The sequence below is a fragment of the Scyliorhinus torazame genome, chromosome 5, assembly GCF_047496885.1.
Source record: "Scyliorhinus torazame isolate Kashiwa2021f chromosome 5, sScyTor2.1, whole genome shotgun sequence".
NCBI classification, from domain to species: domain Eukaryota; kingdom Metazoa; phylum Chordata; class Chondrichthyes; order Carcharhiniformes; family Scyliorhinidae; genus Scyliorhinus; species Scyliorhinus torazame.
Window position 1 is genome coordinate 74124692 of NC_092711.1, and position 22272 is coordinate 74146963.

The window sequence follows — 22272 nt, forward strand, 5'->3', positions numbered from 1 at the left end:
CCGTGAAGACATCAACAGCAGTGATGATAAATGTGGAACTATTAGGGAAAGGTACAGCACAGAAAGGGGCCATTCGACAGACAGATGCTTTGGAAGAGCATCGCAGTTGACCAGAAATGACATCTGTGCCAGTTTGAACAGCAGGAATTAATATCGGCCCCGTTCCCACGCAAATGTATCCCTTTATCATCACCTCTTCAGTCATTATCTTTGATGTCTTGTAACCTATCCCAGACCTTCTCTTTTATCATTTATTCCGTCCGACTCCACGCTTGTTTTTCACCTGTCACATCTCCGATTTACCAAACTCTGACGAAAAATCACCCAGCTGGAATATTAACTGCTTCTCGGTCCACGGACGAAGCCTTGCTTTCATTTTGTCGGAAGTTCCTGTGAATTGTGACAGTTCAGACAGCAGCAATAAGAACAATTCCCTGACCGGGGATCGAACCCGGGCCACGGCGGTGAAAGCGCCGAATCCTAACCACTAGACCACCAGGGAAGCCGGCGAGTTGAGCTCCAGAATCACTGACCATGATCAATTTACTCATTTGCTCTATTCACTGGCAACTCGCTTGTCCAACAGGGTATGTTTGGTTAAACTTTTCTCAGGTTCACGAAAAGCCAAATAGAGGAGAAATACCAAATCAGCGTGGAAGGCAGAGTGAAGACACAAGGGAATATGACAAGGCATTTGTTTTAATACAAGGAGTCTTAACGATGAGGCAAATGAACGGAGGGCGCAGATTTACACAATAGAGAAAATACCCTGGGACCTCTCTGTGGAAACCTCCCCTGAGAGATGTGTGACCGTAATCGCAAATTTACTCTTGTAAAATTCGTATATTGTTTTATTCACAATCGCAACCGAAGGAAATCACCCGCTCAGAGTGAATAGTTCCGTGTTAACAGGCCACCCACATGGCAATGATATTAATGTTCTTGGTGAGCCGTCACACACCGTCTTTAAATTAAACAACATTCACAATGAGCGAGTGGAGTGGATCAGGTCAAACCGCAGATTCTCCCTCATTGATTCTCCCTCACACCACAGACTGTGCTCACTTACTGACTGTCTGTACCCTCAGAGATTTCATACCGTTGGTCAAAGAGATTCGGGTGATCACTGAAACTCATTCAAATCTTATCTCAGGAAATGACGGGCAGATTTGACATCGTTTCATTGGACCGGGAGACTGGGATCAGAAAATAACGTTGAACCAGATTCTGTTCAGGTGGTGTTTAGATTGTTAAAGGGAGACACGGGGTCGGGCGTTGCCGCGGCCATGCAGTTACTCAGCGTCTGGATTGTGTTCGGGGTGTTTCTTGTCGGTAAGGGTGACTCCGGTCAGATGAAGTGTTATTTCGATCTGAAACGTTAACTCTGCTTCTCTCCAGGGACATTGCTGAGTATTTCTGCATTTATTTGTTGTTATTTCATGTCTCTAATCCTGTCGCGTTGAATGTCAAGTGTTAATGTTATTTCAGTAGCACATCCAATTCTTAGTTTTATCTTCTTCTTGGTCACACGTTACAGATCCGAGTGATGGAGATTCTGTATCTCAGCCGCAGTCTTTAGCGAGCGGGCGAGAAGGTGAAACGGTGACTATACCATGTACCTACAGCACTACCGCAAGAGACTATGTTTTATATTGGTACAGACAACAAGCACAGAAGGAATTGCAGTTCATTATATGGAAACGGTCCTGGGATTCACAGGAAGGTAGAGTCAAGGTTTTGGTAACCGTTTCTCTGCTAATCTCCAGACCTCGGCTAATTCAATCAGTTTAACCATCTCGAGGTTGGAGCTGACTGACACTGGCAGTTATTACTGCGCTTTCAGACGCACAGTAATTAAAAACAGCTCACACCCGGACAAAAACTGTTTCTGAGAGAGAATTCACTGCTCCAATCGGTTGAGGTTTTCATGGATAATCACAAGACGTCACAGCCGCGCTGAGAGCCGCTCAAACCCACATTACCCTCGAGTCAAACTGTCAGCAAACTGTGTCCAGGATAGTCTGAGAAAACTAACTGCAAAATCTAATCAGACCGAAAGCTTGATCAGAGAGAGAGAGAGTCAAGTTACCGGCTAAATTGTTCCTATTTCTGTTCGAATCATTATTCCTTCTAATCAGGCTTGGGTGGGAAGATCACCTCGGCGCATTAAAGATTGCTCAGAGCTTTAAAAATCATTCAAAGCTGGCCAACAACTCTTCATAAAATACAGACTGCGAGCTGTAACCACGGGATGTGGCAATGGGTTCGGGTGGGTGGGGGAGGGTGTGTGTGTAAGGGGTGGGGGGGGGGGGGGGTCTCCAGCTGGCAACGGGAATTACAGAAATCGGATGGCGGAACGAAGAAAAGATGGAACAGATGGGAAAGAATATGAAAACAAAATCCCTTATTGTCACAAGTACATTCCGGCGCCTGGTACGGGAATTGAACCGTGCTGCTGGCCTACCTTAGTCTGCTTTTAAAACCAGCGACTTAGCCCTGTGCTAAAACAGCCCCTATATGTGTTAATATGTTAGAATATATGTTTAAAAAGTCCAAGCTGGGAGCAGATACAACAAACAGCGATTAAAACCATTCAGCAATACAAACTGAATGTGACTGAATGAAAGGTAGATCTGGGAAATTTACCGGTGTGAATCGGTGATAACTGAAATTTATGTTTTCCTCTCCCTCTGCACACTCACTGTTGAACGCTTGAGCGATGTACCTGTGCCGGTGAGTGTGGCCGATTCTGTGCATCCAGTGACTGGCTGGACTCAACGTTTTGACATCCAAGATTTTTAGGGATTGAGATGACTTAGGCATCGTTCAGTGCTCTTCCACTGCCTGGGCTCTCTGCTAAACACCTGAGCAACGTCCCTGGCCGAATGAGGCCTCGCCAGCTCACTGCCTGCTGTGTCTCCATGCTTAACAATGCGATTGGCTGCGCTATGCAGGTAAGTAACCCTCACTTCCCAACCCACACGAATCGTATATAACCCCTTGTCCTGTGCATTTTGTGGGAGCTATAAAAGTCATTAACCACTGCTGTCTCACGGCGCAGAATCCGGTATTGACCCCGGCCCCGGGTCTCTGTCCGTGTGGAGTTTGCACATTCTCCCCGTGTCTGCATGGGTCTCACCCCCAGAACCCAAAAGGATGTGCAGGGTCGGTGAATTGGCCACGCTAAAGTGCCCCTTTATTGGGAAAAACCAATTGGGTTCTCTAAATGTATTTTATAGAGTCATTAACAAAGATAAGGCTCAGCAGAATACTACAGGGAGGGTCCAACTGAGGGAGGGAGTATGACACGGAGAAACAGCAAGGACGGACATTGGTAGAGAGGCATGTTCATAAATACACAGATACATTAGGGGAGATGGTGGTTTATTGCAATGTCACTGGAATAGTAATCGAGGCACCAAGGGTAATGTGGAAGATGATGACATTTCAATTCGGCAAAAGTATGGAACTAAATATCGAAGCTTAATCTGGTTCACTAATGTCTGGAGGGAAGAAAATCAGCCGTTCTCACCTGCTCTGGTTCACATGCGATGCCAGAACAAGTTGGCTCCTGAAGGCAAGATACACATTGTGGCGGACAATAAATGTTGGCCCACATCTAATGAAGTAAATGGTCATAATATAATAATAATCTTTATTAGTGTCACAAGTAGGCTTACATTAACACAAATTTCCCCAGACAACAACATATTATAAATTTGCCTTCAGTTTGAAAGAGGTGTGCTTAAGTCCCAGACAATGGTCTGATGTTTAATTTTTGCCAATCGTGCAGGTATGAAGGACCGATTTTCCAACTTAAATTAGGAAATTAAATTAAGAAGCATGACTGTACATAAGAAATAAGAAATAATGGGGGGGGGGGGGAGAATCACAATTCTGAACGATTACACGGTAACTTGACAAATAATACAGCGTTAGCACTGCTACCTTACAACACCAGGTGTAATATATGATGGACAACTCAGAAGGCTCTGCCAGTTGAACAGGGATAGAGCTTTAAAAAAAACTGAACTCGGTGTACGTCTCTCTCCGTGTTCTGCATCACCGTGTGTGTAATCCTCAACATGTTCAGGTTTCTGTACAGCTCCCTCCGTGCTCTGTATCACTGTGTGTGTAATCCTCACCATGTTCAGGTTTCTGTACAGCTCTCTCCGTGCTCTGTATCACTGTGTGTGTAATCCACACCATGTTCAGGTTTCTGTACAGCTCTCTCTGTGCTCTGTATCACTGTGTGTAATGCTCGCCATGTTCAGGTTTCTATACGGCTCTCTCCGTGCTCTGTGTCACTGTGTGTAATCCTCACCATGTTCAGGTTTTTGTACAGCTCTCTCCGTGCTCTGTATCACTGTGTCTGTAATCCTCACCATGTTCAGGTTTCTGTACAGCTCTCTCCGTGCTCTGTATCACTGTGTGTCTAATCCTCACCATGTTCAGCTTTCTGTACAGCTCTATCTGTGCTCTGTATCACTGTGTGTGTAATCCTCACCATATTCAGGTTTCTGTACAGCTCTCTCTGTGCTCTGTATCACTGTGTGTGTAATCCTCGCCATGTTCAGGTTTCTGTACAGCTCTCTCCGTGCTCTGTATCACTGTGTTGTATGTCGGCTCAGTTCACAGTAATACACAGCGGAGTCACTCAGTTGCAGTTTATAGATCGTTAACCGGCTGATTTTCTCCATAGTATCAATAGAAGCAGAAATTCTCCCACCAACTGCGTTTTCTTTAATCTCCTCTCCTGAGGTGTGTTTCTGAAGCAGGAATTTCGGAGCCTGTCCTGGGGACAGACAGTACCAGTGTACTGTGGACTGACAGAAGCCTGAATATTCACAGCTTAAAGTAACCGTGTCACCGGCAGCAGACGTTTGGACTGGCGGATTCTTAGACACCAAGGAGCTCGAATCTGGAGGATAAAAAAATCAACATTATTTATTTTTTAAGTCGTTGTTTACCCGGAGGAGTTTTTTAATCGCCTGAACAATTTTAGTTCTGGACTTGAAATCTGCTCGAATGGTATTCACGTAATTCAAAGATGCTCACGGTGGGATTGCAGTGAATCTTTTTTTCCCGCTGGCAATCCTTCCAAGATGGAATGCACTGTAAGAATATGTAATAAATCTGTACTGGAACCAAGCAAATGCAAGGCCATAGGGAAAATGCATGGGTACTTTGAATCATTGGTTTGCATTTTTAATCGACAGCACCTGTATCGTTGGCCGATTCCATCCTTTCGTGTTCTATGATGCTATGATGTGTATTGCATTTCTGTTTGTATTTTTTTCCTGGGGAACATACAAGCCGACGGAAACGTTTGTTATCAGTGAGGAAATCAGTTTACAAAAATGATAACTAAACTGCGTCGCACCCCGCATAACAAACTCCAACAGAAAACAGAGAGACAAGGAAGGTGATCAAAGGTCAATCCTCCCTGCTGTTTAACAGCACGGCAGCACAATAGTTGACACTGTTGCTTCACAGTTCCAGGGTCCCGGGTTCAATTTCCCGCTTGGGTCACTATCTGTGCGGAGTCTGCATTCCGAATTCTCCATCTGTGTACCTGAACAGCGCCGGAGTGTGGCGTATCGGGGCTTTTCACAGTAAATTCATTTCAGTGTTAATGTAAGCCTACTTGTGACACCAAGAATTATTATTATTATAAAGGTTATTACAATAAGTGTCTCTTTGGCTTTTGATCCATCAATTTATTTTTTCTCTTTAAATTGAAATATATGCATTCATTACATTTTATTTCTACATTTACTTTTTGCTGTTGGTACTTGTTGCGAAGGTGAGGACTTGTTGTTGGTTGGGTTCAGTCTGTTGAGTTTCCACAGTTGCTTTACTGTTACTGACTGGGAAGTGCCTCTTCTGGCTCTCTGACAGGTCAATTCTTTCCACCTATTAATCGATTTGCTCCCTGGTTCCCTGAGCGGAGTTTCAAATTGCACAACCTGCAAACACGTTTTTTAAATAGATTTAGAGTACCCAATTATTTTGTTTCTCCAATTAAGGGAAACATTGGGTGAGGGTGAAACCCATGCAGACCCTGGGAGAATGTGCAAACTCAACACAGACAGTGACCCAGGATCGAACCCGGGTTCTCAGCCCTATAGGCAGGTGTGCTAATCACTGCAGCACCGTGTCGCCCAAGGATTGATTGATGTTTTAAGTATACTCCAGACCAGCCTGCACCAAACGGAAATCAAACTGGCTGTTTATATCCAGGGTCCTGTGCCGGACAATTCCGTTTTGATCTGGACTCAACCAATAATAAATATAAACTGGAGAATCGCTCATAATTCAAAATGTTTATCTCAATTCTCCTGATTCTCTGTTTTTCAGAGAAAATTGACACAGCCAGTTCAAACCTTGCAGAGAGATGTGAATAGAATAGACTCCATACAGTGCACAATGCGGCCACTCGGCCCATCGAGCCTGGACCGACGCTCTGAAAGATCACCCCACTTAGGTCCAGTTCCCCGCAAGCACATCTATTCTTTATATAAAAAATATTTTATTCTCCTTTTTCACATTTTTGCCCAAATTTGCACCACCAACAATAAACAATAAGCAATAACGAATATAATGTCAGTCCCCATATCACCAACAACAATCCCATCCTCCCACCAAACCCCAAACAACCACCCACATGTTAACATAAACAAATAACAAAAGGGAATCAGGAATCACCCATCGTCACCATTAACACATACAGTCCCCCTCCCGCGAACCCTCCCAACAGCCCGCCTCCTCCGTCCCCCACTAACTTTCGATGTTATCCAATTCTTGAAAGTGCATAATGAATAACGCCCATGAATTGTAGAACCCCTCCATCCTTCCCCTCAGTTCAAACTTAACCTTTTCAAGAGTCAAGAATTCAGACAGGTCCCCCCCGTCACGCCAGGGCACAGGGTGGAGAGGTTGATCTCCATCCCACCAGGATCTGCCGTCGGACGATCAACGAGGCCAAGGCTTCAACATCTGCCTCCGCACCGTTGCCAACCCCGCTGATTCGACACCCCAAATATGGCCTCCCGAGGGCCCGGGAAGCACATCTCATCTTTGAACACGAAGTGACATTTTAACAAAGCCAATCTAACTAAACTACACATTTGTGGACTGAGGGAGGAAACTGGAGCACCCGGAGGAAATCCACGCAGCCACGGGGAGAACGTGCAAACTTCACACAGTCATCCAAAGCCGGAATACTGGCGCTCTGAGGCATCAGTGTTAATCACTATGCCGCCATATTGTTGTAGATGTCTTTTCTCTGAAATTTATGAAGTCAAAGCAGATAATCGAACAAATAGAAACAACAGCGGTCAGATCACCTTTTGAAGCTGTCTATTTGAAACTGCCAATTAACAATATAATAGCTCATCTCCTACCTCAACATCATATTCTCTCACTTTCCCATACACCTTTTTGTAAAAAAATCTATCGAACACTATCTTGATTGCAGGTCTCTGAGGTAAAGGATACCACAAATTCACAACATGGTAGCACAGTGGTTAGCACTGTTGCTTCACAGTGCCAGGTTCCCAGGTTTGACTCCAGTTTGGGTCACTGTCTGTGTGGAGTCTGCACGTTCTCCTCGTGTCTGAGTGGGTTTCCTCCGGGTGTTCCGGATTCCTCCTACGAGTCCCGAAAGACGTGCTGTTAGGTGAATTGGACATTCTCAATTCTCCGTCAGTGTACCCGAACAGGCGCCGGAGTGTGGCGACTGTAGGCTTCTGATAGTAACTTAATTGCAGTGTCAATGTAAGCGTACTTGTGACAATAATAAAAGATTATTATGACAATGATTTGACGAAAACAATCCCATGTTCTTCTGTTAAATGTATGGCTTTAAGTTTAATTCATGTTTGTATTTACGAACATACGAATTAAGAACAGGAGTAGGCCAGTCGGCCAATTGATTGTTCAATAATATCATGGCTGACCTGATTGGAAGCTGAACCCTACATTGTGCCAACCCCGAAAACCTTTCACCGCCCCCCCCCCCCCCCCCCGTTAATTAAGAATATATCGAGCTCTCCCTTATAAATATCTAAACACACTCCTTCCACTGCCATTTGAGGAAAAGAGATCCGGAGACTCACAACCTGCTGAGAGATGATAATTCACCTCACCTCCATCTGAGATGGGCGACCCCTTATAATAATAATATTCGTTTATTGTCACAAGTCGACTTCAACGAAGTTCCTGTGAAAAGCCCGAGTCGTCATATCCCAGCGCCTATTCGGGGAGGCCAGTAAGGGAATTGAACCCCCGCTGCTGGCCTTTTTCTGTATTACAAGTATTAACCAGTGACGTGAGTTTCCTATACTTCAATGAGAACAAGCATCATCTCCACATCCACCCTTTCAAAACTCCTCAGAATCTTGAAGGGTTCAATAAAGTCACGTCTTACTCTTCTAAATTCTAGTGAATACAAACTTTACCCTCATGTTAACCCACCTATTGTTGGTATTAGTCTAGTCAACCTTTCCTGAATTGTGTGTGACACATTTACATCTTTGCATAATTACGTAGACCAATACTGCACACAATTCTCCAGATGTGATCTCACCAATGCCCTCTACAACTAAATCATAACCCCAATCCGTTTTGAATCAATTGTCCACACAATAAGTACTGAAATTGTATTAGCTTCACTAATTCATTACTGAACGTAAAGACTGGCATTTTGTGATTCATGCACGAGGACATCCAGATTCATTTGAATCACAGATCTCTTCAATATCTCACGAGTTCTAAAATAAGCAGCTTTTTGTTATTCCTGCCGAAATAGACAATTTAAATTTGCCCAAATTATACTCCATTTGCCAAATCGCTGCCATATCATCTAATCTATCTTTGTCCTTTTCAGTTCTCCTCCCACAGTCTAAAGATGTACAGGTTAGGTGGATTGGCCATGCTAAATTGCCCCTCAGTGTCCAAAGTGGGGTTGCTCGGTTACGGTGGTAGGGAGGAGGCATGGTCTTAAGTCGGGTGCTCGTTCCAAGGGACGGTGTGGACTCGATGGGCCGAATTTCCTCCTTCTGCACTGTTAATTCCATGATTCTACGAACCCTATGAAATATCATCATTGTTCACAAACTGTCTCTTGTCCAACAACACTGTTGAAATAAAGATTGTTTACAGGGCGCTGATAAATGCTCCAGGAAACTGACCGAGAAGATGGACATCGAACTGTTTAAAGGTCCAGGCAGGCATAGAAAGAGCAGAAACACAAAGATGTGCAGGGTAGGTGGATTGGTCACTTTAAATTGCCCCTTAATTGGAAAAAAAATTAATTGGGTACTCTAAATTTATATTAAAAAATATAATTGTTACTCTTGTGATTTTTGAGGAGTTTTTCTGTTGCTTGTGTAAAATGGAAATCATATAGTCAGTGCTTGCAAAAGTGAGGGTATTTCCGGTTCAAATGGGTATTATCTGTAGTAAATGTTAAATATCTAATATTGGTTCTGATAGCTATTGATGACAATGCTTGTGCATTGGAATTAATAATTTGCAGGTACATTCTAGTAAAGTTGGTGGGTATTGCGTTGAACTATTAGATAATGGGCTAGATTTTCTGACATAGAAACAGTAATATTGGAAATACTCAGGTATATCATAACTAGATTTTCTGTTCATTAACTATCGAATCCACCCCAACATTTTTAGATTGATGAGAGTAACTCCTTTGAAAACCGGTCAACTGATCTTAAGGAATGAATTTTAGATAGATGATAGCTACACACTTTCAGTTGAGATTTTTTAACAGAAAATAACAATCTTTTGTTTCACAAAACTACAGTGCCTCCTAAATGCATTTACAAGCTTAAAAAGTCATCTCCCATCATGTTTTACTTAACCTGATAGTTGTATTTTAAGAGCTTTATTGACATTAAAGAATACTTTTGACAGTCATCAGATGATACTTAACTCTGAAACTGCTTACTAATTGCTTGGATATTGCACATGCTATGTCATGACAAATTAATTCAAGATTCCTTGAGGCTTTTAACAATGTTTTTTCATGGCCTAACCAACAAATCACAACTTTTCTAATATAATGGCACACACTGCTTTCATCTCCAATACAGTCACCCTTCAGTCAAAGATTGTGTAGGTTGATTCGACTTCCTCACTGGTTGCATATATCAGCAGAGGGTGATTTATTGGGGTGTGACTATAGAAGATTCAAGCTTCCGTGAATTTCTGTCTGGTCAGAAATGAGCAATCGGTATTCCACTGAAGATGCAATTGGTCAGAACCAATTTATCAGGTTGTCGAGTGACACTCTTATGATTTGTAGTTCATATCAAACCAATTCTAATTTATTTGCTGAATGTACGCCACACTTAAAGTATTATAATACTGTCCTGGCAGTGTAAAAGCTCATCATATCTTTGAACCAGACTTTGGCTGCCAAATATTTTCACTGTTGCAAGCAAAAGATCAGCAAGTTAAAATTGGGCCATCTTCTGGATGATTTGTTTAAATATTGCTGGGGTTGGTGGAAGAGGGAGAAAAATGCTTTGCACAATTTCTGATGGAATCATAAACCTGTTTATACACTTTTGATTTTGCCACAGCTAAAAAAACAAAAGGAATCCTCCCCTCAAAATTAATTTAGTCAAATCCATTCAGAGCTTTCTTTAAAAAACAGTTGATTTCTTTAATTTCCATTTGAAAGGACAATATATCTAAACTTTATATGCCCTTAGTGTTGGGTGGGGTTGCTGGATTATGGGGATAGGGTGGAGGTGTCGACCTTGGATAGGGTGCTCTTTCCAGGAGCCGGTGCAGAATCGATGGGCTGAATGGCCTCCTTTTGCACTGCAAATTCTATGATTCTATGATTCTATGAAACGCGGGGGGAGCGGGAGGGGGGGGAGTATTCGATTGTTTAACCGACGTCAGACCACCCCCAGATGGGCTGCCGTTGATTTCCAGTGTCCAACAAAATATATAAGTTTTACATGCTTCATCGAAAGAAATAAAGAATAAAAAAACCTTTGCTTCACACAAAAGATTTGTACATTAATAATTTATCCAAACTACTTCTCATTTTGAAATCTACTCTTCAGTATGCGTTCACTGGCCCGTCATTCAATATCTTGCAGGTGTAGCCACCTGAGTTGGCCAAGTCCCGATTTAAAATGGCGAACGGCAAAGGCTGAAGGGAAATTCAGCCAACACAGGCAGAAACCAGCAGGTGCAAGTTTGCTGTGTATTTAACTCTGCAAAGGCCCAGACAGCATCGCTACTAGCAGCCAATTGCATAATAATGTAGCAACCATCTACATACTAATAAGCAATCCCCGGGAACAATAGCAACATTTGGGACAAACAAAACTAAGCCAGACTCCCCGGCGCCAGCAGGAGCCAACACAAAAGAGGTTAACGGACACCTCAAGACCGCCCGTCGATCAGGGAACCGCTCCAGTATTGGAGAAATCGAACCAAGCGATTGGAACGAAGTCCAATCACCTAGAACCAGGTACAGGGTCCGCCCCGAAAGGCGGGAAGCCCCTGGGGACTATAAAGTTAAGCCCCCAAGTTCAAATCGTTCTTCTTGACCGGGTCACCCAGCAACCCGAACCAACATTGACCGTGACCGGATCAACGGCCGCCGAGAGATCGTAAGTCTTAAGTCAACGCTCGCTACGAGATAAGCACTCCTAGCTAGCAATCCGTACCAACTTTGAATCCCACCGACTCAGAACCCGAACGAAAGGCCATTTGTTCCCCTGACCTGGCGGGCCAGTCCGAAGTTAAGTACAGGCCTGTTAGTCGTAGAACTAGCTTAGATGTAGAATTTGTGCATGAGTAGCGATTACTGTGTATAATAAATGTGCTTTGATTTAAATCTTACTAATCGGTGTATTGAGGTATTGGTCATTACTCGAACTTGAACCCCGTGGCGGTATCATAAAGATACCTGGTGACTCAAGAGCAAAGGTTATAAAACAGAGCCAAGTGAACCAACCAAAAGTTAGCAACACAGGGAGAACAACTTATTGCACAAACACATTTTCCCCTCATAGTTACCACAAATACAACTTGTATTTTCGAGCAGGGTTAATAAAGTGAAACGTCCCTATCACAGGTGGGGAGCTTAGAAACATATGAATCCTGCAGTGGCCAATGTGCTGATTACCGAAGTCAACGGATTCAATGTCAGGCCACTCAAGAAGTTGTTATACTGCTATCGATATTAATAATACTCAGATTTCACAGATGACCAATTTTAGAAAATAATCTGGAAAAATGACGACTGAATATTTTTCAATCAGCATTTTTTTAAAAAACCATTAGTGGTGAAAGGTGAACCATTTACTCCAGCTTAACTCTGCTCAGGCGCGTGTGAAAACAAAACAATTCTGCTCGGGCGTTTCTATCTGTCCTTTGGTCTATTTGTCAGTTTTCATTTATCATTACATCTAATTTTCCCCGTTTCCCCGTAATTTCAAATATATATGTTTAGTTTCATTTTATTTCCACATTTGCTTTGGGCTGTCTGCATTTCTTACAATCGTGGGAACTTGTCCCAAACTCTCTGAGTTGTCGGCTGGGTTCAGTCTGTTCAGTTTCCGCAGTGGGTTTCACAGTTACTCGCTGGGAACCGCCTCTTCCTGTTCTCTGGCAATGTCAACTCTTTCCGTCCATTAACTGATTCTCTCCCGGATTTGCTAGGCAGATTTTCTTAGCTTTATCTATATGGAATGTGTGGAACAGGAACATACCAGTCGGCCAACATGATTTATGTAATCCACAAATAGCAATTAGACTCGCTTGGTCCACAATCTAATTGACCATTCACACCATCTGCCTGTGTTGCTCTATTCTGTTCTCCCTCCTGCATTTTCAATTCTTCCAATAAATCCATCAATGCTATCTGCTCCAACCACTCCATGTCGCAGAAAGCTTTACATTCTGACTTGCGTAAGTTTATATTTATCTTTCCTATTTTTAGTTTGACCTGTTACTGGTCACTTGCCCCGTAATCAGCGACAAATCAACTGCTCCAAATCCAACCCACTGAACTCGTTCATACTTTACAGATTTCTCTAAATGCTCCTACTTGTACTTTATTTTCCAAAACAAAGAAAACAAGCCTGGTAAATCTTACCAGAGAGACGTGCAGGGTTGTAGATTGTTTTCTCATGGATATAAGGAATGAAAATTGATAACAGAATGAAGAGAAGCGGGAATGGTCATAACCAGTTGCGCACCTCTTCTGCTATTCAGTACCAACGTGATGAAAGTCCAACTTCAGCATTACATTCCTGCACTTTTCCCATACCCCTTTATCCTCATAGTATCCTACAATCTATCGAACACTGCCTTCAATACACTCAGCAACTGAGTATCCACAGCTCACTGAGGTACAGAATTCACAGATTCTCAACAATGGTTTGCATGAATATATTTCTTCCCTTCTCAATTCTAATTCCGATCCTCTTCATCTGAAATATTACCCCTAATTTATTGGCTTCCCAGCCTGTGGAAACACCCGCCCAGAATCTGCCCTGACGAGTATCTCGATAATATTGCATGTTCTCACGAGTTTTACATCCATTCCTCTAAATTCTACGAAATATAAACCCACACTTATCTATGACTTACCGGGCAGCCCTTTTGTCTCAGCAATCAGACTGATGAACCTTTGTTACATCTCCTTCAAGGTATTTACATCCTTCCTTAAGTAAGAGTCCAAGACAATATATAGTGTTCCAGGCGGATATTAATTGTAGCCCTTGCCACAGTAAATGCATATTTCACTCGGTATACACGGAGCAGGATTGTTTAATCAGCAGAGCCGGCGGGTCGGATGTTGGTGGCAATCAGCAGGAGGTTTCCTTGTCCATGCTTGGCCTAGTGCCATGGCACCGCATGGGCCTGGAGTCAATGTTGACGACTCCCAGGAAATCTCCACCCTGACTGAATATCACCGTGCCGCCACCTCTGGTTATATCCTGCTGATGGAACAAACATACACAGAGATCTTGGTGATGATGCCAGGGACAATGTCTGTAATGTATCATTCTGTGGGTAAGAATATACCAGGATGCTGCCTGACAAAACTGTGGGAAAACTCTCCCACTTCTGACCCAAATCTCCAGATGTCAGGAAGGAAGACGTGAACAGCTGACTAGTCGGGGTTTGCTGTTCTATTTACAATCCCTAGGTCGAGTCAAATGGTATATGGAGTTATGTGTCAAAATGTTTAACTTTCTGTTAGCACTCGTAATGGCTTCATTCATTGACAGGCTTGCTAGGCCATTTTAGAAGGCATTTAATAATAATAATCTTTATTATTTTCACAAGTCGGCTAACATTAACACTGCAATGAGATTACTGTGAAAATCACCTGGTGGCTACATGCAGGCGCCTGTTCGGGTACACAGAAGGAGAATTCAGAATGTCCAAATTACCTAACAACACGTCATTAGGGACTTGTGAGAGGAAACGGAAGCGCCCGGAGGAATTCCACGCAGACACGGGGAGAACGTGCAGACTCCGCACAGACAGTGACCAAAGCCAGGAATCGAACCTGGGACTCTATTGCTGTGAAGCAACAGTGCTAACCGCTGTGCTTGAGAGTCAATCACATTTTTTTGTGACGGGGTCATATTTATGTTAGACCAGGTAAGAAAGACAGACTTTCTTCTCTAAAGGGAGTTAGTGAATGTGATTGCTTGCAACAATCGAATCTGTTTTCATGACGCCCATACTGAGAGTAGCTTTCACTTGCAGATGTTTTTATTAAATTAATTTAAATTCTACCAGCTATCATTTTGCGATTTTAACCTGTGTTACAAAAGCATTACCACTAGACCAACACCTCACATGTGAACATTACAGCCTGTGATAAGTCACAATTTGGAGTTACTTACCGGCTGTAACAGTGATTATTGTCCCGGATCCGCTTGAATAACCATCTTTCGAAACATAGCACAGTGACACCGCTCTCGGTCTTTACCGTCTTACAACTATTGTCGCCTCCTCTGTCGGAAAATTCTCCTGAGACAGTCTGAGCTGCCTGATTATTCAGGAAATTTAGATAAATAAACAATATTAAACTTTTCAATTCTCTGTCGGTTTAAACTTTTCTTTGTGAGGCACTGGGCTCTGAGAACATCGCCACAGGAACATTTGCTGGAGATGTGAATCGGAGGAAAACTAGAACTGGTGAAACGCTGATTTTTGCGGTACAATGTTCAATAAAGATAGCTGAATTATGCAAATTGCAATGAAATTACACTGGAATGCAGGGACAATAACATCAACCGAATAATTCATTACCCAGCCTCTGAAAAATTATATTTCAATTGCATAGGTATTTGCCACCGTCCCTTCCACTGTGCTTTCCTGTCCAGTATATCTGTTGTATCTGTATTGAGCTTCGCAATAATAAGTGGCGCTGTCTTCGACTCTTAAATCGCGAATTTCCAGCCAAAATAACTTTCTTGCTTTATGGATTCTCCCAACAAATCTCCCCCCACTCGAGATCCGCTCCCAACCTTTCCCGGTCCGAAATTGCTTAATGAAATATCCGGATTGGAAATAATCCCGATATTCACCATTGAAAACACAAGTGATGGTGAGAGACTGACACTCCTTCATGGCCGCCGCCGCCGGGCTCTGTGTCACTGACCGACTGAACGATCCTGGAAGTTAAACACAGAGACAGTTTAATGGACCATCAGAGCGGAACCACACAACGGGGCGAAAACCCCAGACAGTGTCTGTAATTGGGATGGACTCGGGCAGCTTCATATTAAATCCGCACAATGTGGATGAGTTTGATCGGTACTCACGGGTTAAACAGACACACAGGGTGAAAACACGGATGATTTCCATCGTTCTGCCACCTGGAGCTGATGGTTAATATGACGAGGAGATGGAGGCTGCAGAACTGTGCAGCTCTAGGTGGCTGGGCTTCAGAGCTGCACTGAAATACACTCGGTGGTAGAACTAATTTGCAGCGGAACCATTGATGAGCCGTACTTTTCCTGACTCTGGTTGTGTGATGTGTGAATACGTGACCGATTGAAACACGGAACCTACGTTCTCAAGTTGTTTCATTGAGTCTGGAAGCCTGATGTGTGGACCCCTCCCACATTTGTCTGTGGTTCAGTGGCCTACGAGTTGGGGGAGGGAGCTGAGTTGTTTTTCCTGGTAAACCCTGTCCCCTCATTCACGCACAGTAACGACCTGTCAGGTTCTGCACAGGATCTGCCACAAGATACAGGCAAATGCGACCCAGCCAATTACCGCCCTATCAGTCTACTCTCCATCATCAGCAGAGTGATGGAAGGAGTCATTAATAGTGGTGTCAAGCGGCACTTACTTGGCAATAACCTGCTCACGGGCGCTCGGTTTGGGTTCCGCCAGGGTCACTCAGCTCCTTACGTCATCTCATTGCAGCCTTGGTTCAAACATGGAGAAAAGAGTTGAATGCCAGAGGTGAGGTGACAGTGACTGCCCTTCACATTAAAAGCACCATTTGACCGAGTATGGCACCAAGGAGCCCGAGCTAAACTGGAGTGAATGGGAATCAGGGGGAAACTCTCCGCTAGTTGGAGTCATACCTGGCACAAAGGGAAATGGTTGTAGTGATTGGTAGTCAATCATCTCAGCTCCAGGACATCACTGCAGGAGTTCCTCAGGGTAGTGTCCAAGGCCCAACCATCTTCAGCTGCTTCGTCAAAGACTTCCCTTCCATCATAAGGTCCGAAGTGGGGATGTTTGCGGATGACTGCACAATGTTCAGCACCATTCGCGACTCCTCAGATACTGAAGCAGTCCATGCCCAAATGCAGCAAGACCTGGACAATATCCAGGCTTGGGCTGATAAGTGGCAAGTTACATTCGCACACAACAAGTGCCAAGAAATGACTATATCCTACAAGAGAGGATCTAACCACCGCCCCATGACATTCAATGGCATTGCCATCGCTGGATCCCCCACAATCAACATCCTGAGGTAACCATTGATGAGAAACTGATCTGGACTAGCTACGTTAATACTGTGGCTACCAGGGCACCTTGAAGGAGAGGAATCCTACAGCGAGTAACTCACCTCCTGACCCCCCCCCCCCCCCCCCCACCCCGCCAAATCCTGTGCACCATCTGCAAGGCACAAGTCAGGAGTATAATGGAATACTCTCCACTTGCCTGGATGAGTGCAGCCTCAACTACAGTCAAGAAGCTCGACGCCATCCAGGACAGGACAGTCCGCCCAGATGCACTGTAGTAACGCATCAGGTTCAATAGATAGCACATTCCATACCCACGACCACCACCATCTAGAAGGTCAAGAGCAGCAGATAGCTGGGAATCCCACCAGCTGGAGGTTCCCCTCCAAGTCACTCACCACCCTGACTCGGAAATATATCGCCGCTCCTTCACTTTCGCTGGGGCAAATTCCTGGAACTCTCTCCCTAAAGACCAGTGGTACCTACACCTCAAGGACTGCAGCGCTTCAAGAAGGCAACGCACCACCACATTCTGAGAGGCAACTAGGCATGGGCAATTAATGCTGGCCTAACCAGCGACGCCGACATTCCATAAATGGATTAAAAAATATCTGGGGCTGTCTCTCCTGTTCCCCAGTAACCTATATATCTGTTTGCACTACGCTCATGGTCAGCTCTTGTTCTTGTTATCACTACACAAGTAAATGTCTCTGTCGACATTACGCCAAGTACTGCCTCCATCATTGTTGCACTAAGTTTTAATTCATTGATCGTAGTCTCTGGCTAGGTCAGTATTGGTTGCCTTTGAGAAGATGGTGGTGAGCTGCCTTCTTGAACCTCTGCGGTCCATGTCCACTAGTCGGTTTCTCTGGTTATATTACACCAGGCCTCGTCTCTGTTTATGTTATACCAGGTCCTGATCTTAGATAAGATTACATAGATTGTTAAACCTGAAGTCAGACTAATCAGTCCCAACATGATTAGACTGCTTGTCGTGGAGTTATGAAACATAGACATGGACATCACTTTGTGAAGATAACAATGAACAACTAAGAACGCAATTAGTGAAAGTTCTCTCTGTGCAGTAGCAGTTGTTTCAATCCTTTCCATCAACAGGGACACTAAGTTGGAAAATTCAAGGTGCATTTATCTCATGCCATTAGCAGCTACAGTCGCATGTTGCCATCACTTGCACAAACCACACAATCGAGGTTTATATCAGGAGATGCTGTGAGATTATTCGGGGAACAATAATCTGCTGCTGATTTGCGATGTGATATAATTGAATTTTCCAACTGATCAGTGGAGACAGAGAAGCCCCTGTCCTGGAAACGATGGTGTCAGTGTGACATCCGTTCAGAAACAAGAACACACAACAGAACCGCTTTGAATAAATAGTTACAATATCAGATAAGTTTCAATTGAAACACATGAACTGTTTGAGTTTTCATGTATAGAAACATATAAAGTAGTAGGAGAAGACCAATCGGCTGTTCGAGCCTACTCCGCCATTCATTATGATCATTCTTGATCATCCAGCTCAATAGCCTAATTCCGCTTTTCCCCCATCTCCTTTGATACACTTCGTCCTGAGTGCTAAATCTATCTGTTTCTTAAAAACATGCAATGTTTTGGCCTCAACTACTTCCTGTGGTAACAAGCCGACCACTCTCTGGGTGAAGACATTTCTCCTCATCTCTGTCCAAAATGGTCTACCCCGTATCCGCAAACTGTGAGCCCTGGTTCTGTACACTCCCACAATGGGAACACACTTCCTGCATCTATCCTGTCCAGTCCTGTTAGAATTTTATAGGTTTCTATGAGATCCCCCCCTCAATCTTCTGAACTCCAGCGAATACAATCCTAACTGATTCAATCTTTCCTCATACATCATACCCGCCAGCCCAGGAATCAGAATCAGGAACCAGTCTGGGATTTTCACAGTAACTTCATTGCAGTGTTAATGTAAACCTACTTGTGACACTAATAATAATTATTATTATTATTAACCTGTGCTGCACTCCCCCGAGAGCAAGAACAACCTTCCTCAGATAAGGAAGGAGACCAAAACTTCACACAATATTGCAGGTATGGCCTCATGAAGACCCTGGATAATTGCAGGAAGACATCCCTGCTCTTGTACTCGAATCCTCTCACGTACGATTTGCCTTCTTACCGCCTGCTGTAGCTGCATGCTTACCTTCAGTGGCTGGTGTACGAGGGTACCCAGGTCTCGCTGTACGTTCCATTCTCCTAATTTATGGCCATTGAGATAACAATCTGATTTCTCGTGTTTGCAACCAAAATGGACAACCTCGCATTTCTCAAAATTATACTGTACCTGCCATTCATTTGCCCACTCATTCAACTTGTCCAAATCACTCTGAAGGATCTCTGCACCCTCCTCACAGCTCACCCCCAACACAGCGTGATGTCATCTGCAAATTTGGAGATATTGCATTTTGTTCCCTCATCTAAATCATTAATATGTCTTGTGAATATCTGGGGCCCTAGCACCGATCCCTGCAGTACCCCACAAGTCACTGCCTGACAATTTAAAAAAGACAATGAATTCCTACTCTGTGTTTCCTGTCTGCCAATCCGTTTTCTATTCATCTCAATACACTACTTCTAATCCCCATGTGCTTTAATTTTACACACTCTTATGTAGGACTTTGTCAAAAGCCTTTTGATAGTCCAAATATACCACATTCACTGCCTCCTCCTCGTCAACTCTACCAGTTACATCCTCGAAGAAATCCAGTAGATTCGTGGAAGGTGGAGAGGGACTAAAGGTTATTATTGGGAAAATGAAGATAAATTGTCTTAATATTGTTGGAAGATAACTTGTAAAAACACAGCGAAAACAGCGCGGGAGCAGAGAGAGCCGGGAGATTTAAAAAGCGCGGGAGCAGAGAGAGCCGGGACAGCGAAAACAGCGCCGGACGAGAGAGCCGGGAGATTTAAAAAGCGCCGGAGGAGAGAGCCGGGACAGCGAAAACAGTGCGGGAGCAGAGAGAGCCGGGACAGCGAAAACATCGCCGGAGGAGAGAGCCGGGAGATTTAAAAAGCGCGGGAGGAGAGAGCCAGGACAGTGCTGGGAGAGGTGAGTGCACAAAAGGTGTGGCAGGAGTGCCTTTAGTCACGGAGTGCTGATTGGAACAGAGTGCATCTGAGTTTAGGTGAGTGACTGAGTGCTGATTGGAACAGAGTGCATCTGAGTTTAGGTGAGTGACTGAGTGCTGATTGGAACAGAGTGCATCTGAGTTTAGGTGAGTGACTGAGTGCTGATTGGAACAGAGTGCATCTGAGTTTAGGTGAGTGACTGAGTTCGGGTGAGTGGCTGTGTTTTTGTTGGTGTTCGGGTTTATCCTTGAGGTTCTATAAAGAAAATAAATTAAAAATTTTAAATTAATTAACTAGTTGAATATGGCTGCACAGGTGATGTGCTGTTGCTGTATGATGATGGAACTGGTGGATCTCATTGAGACCGTCAGTGACCACATCTGCAGCAAGTGTTGGCTGCTCGAGGAACTTCGGCTCAGAATTGATGAGCTGGAGACCGAGCTGCACACACTGCGGCACATCAGGGAGGGGGAACATTACCTGGACACTTTGGTTCAGGAGGCAGTCACACCCGGTAGAATAAGTTCTGTTAATTCAGACAGTGGTCAGGGACAGAGTGGTGTGACTGCAAGGGAGGCAGGTAGGGGGATCTTGAGTTTAGGAGTTGAGGAGACTCAGCCCTTGACCTTGTCCAACATGTATGAGGTACTTGCTCCCTGTGTGGATGAGGAAGAGGGCTGTAGGGAGGATGCGTTGACTGACCACTGCACCGTGGTACAGGAAGCCATTCAAGAGGGGGGAACAAAATGACAAGTAGTAGTTGTAGGGGATTCTATAATTAGGCGGATTGATGGCATCCTTTGTAAACCAGATCGAGAGTCCCGCATGGTATGTTGCCTGCCCGGTGCCAGGGTGAGGGACATCTCTGATCGGCTTGAAAGGATTTTGGAGAGGGAGGGGGAGGATCCAGTTGTTGTGGTCCACATTGGGACTAACAACATAGGTAAGACTAGGAAAGAGGACCTGTTTGGGGATTATCAAACACTAGGGACTAAATTAAAGAACAGGTCCTCCAGGGTTATAATCTCTGGATTACTACCCGAGCCATGTGCCAAATGGCATAGGGTTGAGAAAATTAGAGAAGTTAACACGTGGCTAAAGGAGTGGTGCGGAAAAGAGGGATTCCATTTCATGGGGCATTGGCATCAGTACTGGGGCAGGCTGTACTGTTGGGACGGTCTTCACCTGAACCTTTCTGGGACCAGTGTTCTAGCGAATAGGATAAATAGGTTGGTCACAAGGACTTTAAACTAGCAAGTTGGGGGGAAGGGAAGTGTAAAGCTATGGACAGTATAATGGTTAATGAAGATCAAGGCAGCAGGTTACGTGACAGGTTATTATGTAGAGATATGGGTTCAAAGACAAGGAAAATTAGGAGAAAGGGTAAGAGGAACAATAAATTGCGAAAAGTTACTGATCAAGGTGTTAGGATTCATAACAAAGACATAAAAAACAGCATAAGTGTACTTTACCTGAATGCTCGTAGTATACGAAATAAGATAAATGAGTTGATGGCGCAAATCATCGTGAATGACTATGGTTTAGTGGCCATTACTGAAACATGGTTAAAAGATGGTCACGACTGGGAGTTAAATATCCAAGGGTATCAGACTATACGAAAGGATAGAATGGATGGTAAGGGCGGTGGTGTAGCTTTGTTGTTTAAGGATGGCATCCAGGCAATAGTAAGGGATGATATTGGTGCTATGGAGGACAAGGTTGAATCAATTTGGGTGGAAATCAGGAATAGTAAGGCGAAAAGGTCACTGATAGGAGTAGTCTATAGGCTACCAAATAGTAACAGGATGGTAGGGCAGGCAATAAGCAAAGAAATAACGGATGCATGTAGAAATGGTACAGCGGTTATCATGGGAGATTTTAATCTGCATATCGATTGGTTTAACCAGGTTGGTAAAGGCAGCCTTGAGGAGGAGTTTATAGAATGTGCCGGGATAATTTCCTGGAACAGTATGTAATGGAACCTACAAGGGAACAAGCGGTCCTAGATCTGGTCCTGTGTAATGAGGCAGGAATAATTAATGATCTCATAGTTCGGGATCCTCTTGGAAGGAGCGACCACAATAAGGTGGAATTTAAAATACATTTGGAGAATGACAAGGTAAAATCAAACACTAGTGTTTTGTGC

The 22272-nt window shown here is 44.0% G+C and overlaps 1 non-coding gene across 1 annotated transcript; it reads right to left on the reverse strand.

Annotated features, from left to right (window-relative positions):
• Positions 1-430: 430 nt before the first annotated feature.
• trnae-uuc (transfer RNA glutamic acid (anticodon UUC)) lies at positions 431-502 on the reverse strand. The gene has a single exon. It is a non-coding gene; the product is annotated as a tRNA-Glu (tRNA).
• Between the last annotated feature and the right edge of the window lie 21770 nt (positions 503-22272).